At 66.6% G+C, this 2736-nt stretch overlaps 1 non-coding gene across 1 annotated transcript; it reads right to left on the minus strand.

Annotated features, from left to right (window-relative positions):
- Positions 1-792: 792 nt before the first annotated feature.
- On the minus strand, positions 793-946 carry LOC144489042 (5.8S ribosomal RNA). Its single transcript, XR_013496823.1, has one exon. It is a non-coding gene; the product is annotated as a 5.8S ribosomal RNA (ribosomal RNA).
- Between the last annotated feature and the right edge of the window lie 1790 nt (positions 947-2736).

Below are 2736 nucleotides of genomic sequence, written 5' to 3' on the forward strand. Positions count from 1 at the left end.
ACGGGGAGACACCGGAGCGAGGACCACACGGCCAAGTCGGCTCTGCGACGATTCGAACCCAAGGCACACGTTGAACGCGGGCGCAGGCACATTGCCCCAGAACCGCAACGGCAGAGGGTGGGCTGCGGAGTGTGGAAGGAGCCGCAGCTCCAGCGCAACACAAGCAACGACACCCAACCGCCACGGATTCCCACGACAAAAATGCAAGCACTCGCACGCGCAACAGAGGGAAGAAAAGCACGGCACGACCGAGCACCGATCCAGGCATCAAGCGTCACACGCGTCAAGCTGCCGTCCTCCACGCGACGGCACTGAACGGCCACGGCAACCCACCGGCAGGCAACCGAGCACGGACCACGCGAGGCAACGTGTCCGGAGACGTCCAGCGGACAGTCACTCCACTCTCTCACTCTCTGTGCCGGAGCACCCAACCGAGCCAACTCTTGCGGATCCTTCCCGTGGACGAGCCACACACACACATCAACAGAGAGTCAACCCCCCTGGCCCGAGCCTAACGGAAGGCACACACGGTCCCGGCAGCGAGGCAGTCACGTTCTCTCTCTCTGGCAACCCGATGACAGCCGTGCCGGCGACCCCGAGGTGGCTGGGCCAGTGCGGGAGCGGGCAGTGCCGACGAGCCCGGAGGCGGACGCCGGCACCCAAGAGGTCAAGCTCTCCGACGCGGATTACTCTGGGTCTGCACTTAGGGGGACAGAGAGGACGGCACCTCTGCGACACCCCAGCCGCGCTCTTCGGCGCACGGATGCGCGCGAAGTGCGATTGATTGTCAAGCGACCCTCAGACAGACGTAGCCCCGGGAGGAACCCGGGGCCGCAAAGTGCGTTCAAAGTGTCGATGATCAATGTGTCCTGCAATTCACATTAATTCTCGCAGCTAGCTGCGTTCTTCATCGACGCACGAGCCGAGTGATCCACCGCTAAAAGTTGTATCGGGTTTCGGATCGGTTGCCCGATCCTGGGACGCGCAAAACGCTCCCCCGCCGACGTGACGGTGGAGCCCCAGCCTGGCGCGTACCACGGCGTGAGCCCGGAGGCGCACGCACTCGAGCGACAATCAAGCGAAAAAAAGGAGGAATCAGGGCGCTCGCAGGCGTTGAGTGCCGGCGTGGGTGAGGGGCCGGGGCCCGCCACGCGCCGTCACGCCCCGCAACAGCCAGAGGCAGAGTTCTCTGGTGTCACCGTCTGGCGGTAGGCTCGAGAGTCGAGGCGAGGCCGCAGCGGACTGAGTCGGGTGCAAGCCGCGGAGGACAGGCCGACGCTACGGGCGCAAGCCGACCCCGCACGCCCCAACCTCGGCGGGCTGGGGAAGGGGGCGCGGCGGAACGCTCGCAAGCGCGGCTGCCCCCGCGGACAGGCACATTCTCTCGAACGCGGTGGACGCTCGCTCAAGCCAGCACGAGACCAGACCGGACCGACAGGCGGACAACGAATCTTTAAACCTCGCACCCACCCTCCGCACACGGGTGCCGGAGGAATGGTGAGCATGAACAGGTACCCCTCACCGGGCTTTGAAGAGAGTGACTAGAATGCGACCAAAGCTTCACCGCGGCGGGAGACAAAAAGGCCCCTGACTGCACCAGAACGTCTCCCTGCGGAGTCACACAGTGGCCGTTCACCGTGGTCCCGTCGACAAGCCGCCAGGACAAGCACCCAAGCCCGCAGCAGCTCTCTTCGTTTCAACTGCGGATGTAATGCTGCAAGGCGGTGGCAAGGTCACGTCGCAGCCCGCAAGCCGTCGCCAAGGCGAGAGGAAGACGGTCCCCACAGCGGGCACACACGGACGGACGTGGAGCACGGGGCGGCGGCCCACAGGTGCGCACACGCGCCGTGCCGAGGATCGGTGCGGACGCCGGTGACATCGCACCCGGCAGAGCGGCTAGGCAGAAGTCGCTGCGGAGGAGGAGCACCGTCGGCGGAACGGTCTGCTGGCGGGCGAGGGACCAAACGAGCAGCTAGAACGGGCGGAGTGGACCGGACTGCAGAAGCGGAGTGAGTGCGTGGCTGACGCCACCGTCTCCCTCCGAGCGTCTGCTCGCGCCGGCCAAACCGCCGAACCGCTGAACGAAAGGACCGCATCGTCCCACGCAGGCAGGCCGGCCGTGTTGCCGTGCGTGCCCCCACCTCTCGGACGGACTGCAAAGACACCCTACGAAGCCAACGGCGAAGCCCTTCCAACGGCGCAGGCGTAGCGTGTGCGGCACCCGCATGGACTTGCCGGCGTGCAACCGAGCGTGTGCGTGCTCGTCGGTGGCGGCGCCCGCGCGCCGGCCCAACCGAGTGGGACCGAGATCGACGTCGCCCGGCTTCGGCGGAACGTGCGTACGGGTGACCAGGCCCGTTCGACGGGTACGGCGAAATTGTCGGTGTGACCTCCCACCCGCGTGGGAGGCGCCAGCGTCAGTACGGGCCACGGCCCCGGGGCCAACCCCCGTGAGGCTCTCCTGCCTGGCCCAACCGGCGCAGCCTTCGAGTTCAAGGAGTGACGGGCCGCCCTCTCCGGAGAGGTGGCGGGCCCCCGGCCGACAAAGATCCTTCACAACGTGTTCACCAACAGAAACCTTGTTACGATTTTTATTCTGTGTTACGGGTTTCGGTTCGGGCCCCCGGAGAGGTTGTCCGATACCTGGCCCCGGGGCCGGCCCCCGTGAGGCTCTCCTGCCTGGCCCAACCGGCGCCAGCCTTCGCGTTCAAGGAGTGACGGGCCGCCCTCCCCGGA

Source organism: Mustelus asterias, unplaced genomic scaffold (genome assembly GCF_964213995.1).
Source record: "Mustelus asterias unplaced genomic scaffold, sMusAst1.hap1.1 HAP1_SCAFFOLD_1954, whole genome shotgun sequence".
NCBI lineage: Eukaryota > Metazoa > Chordata > Chondrichthyes > Carcharhiniformes > Triakidae > Mustelus > Mustelus asterias.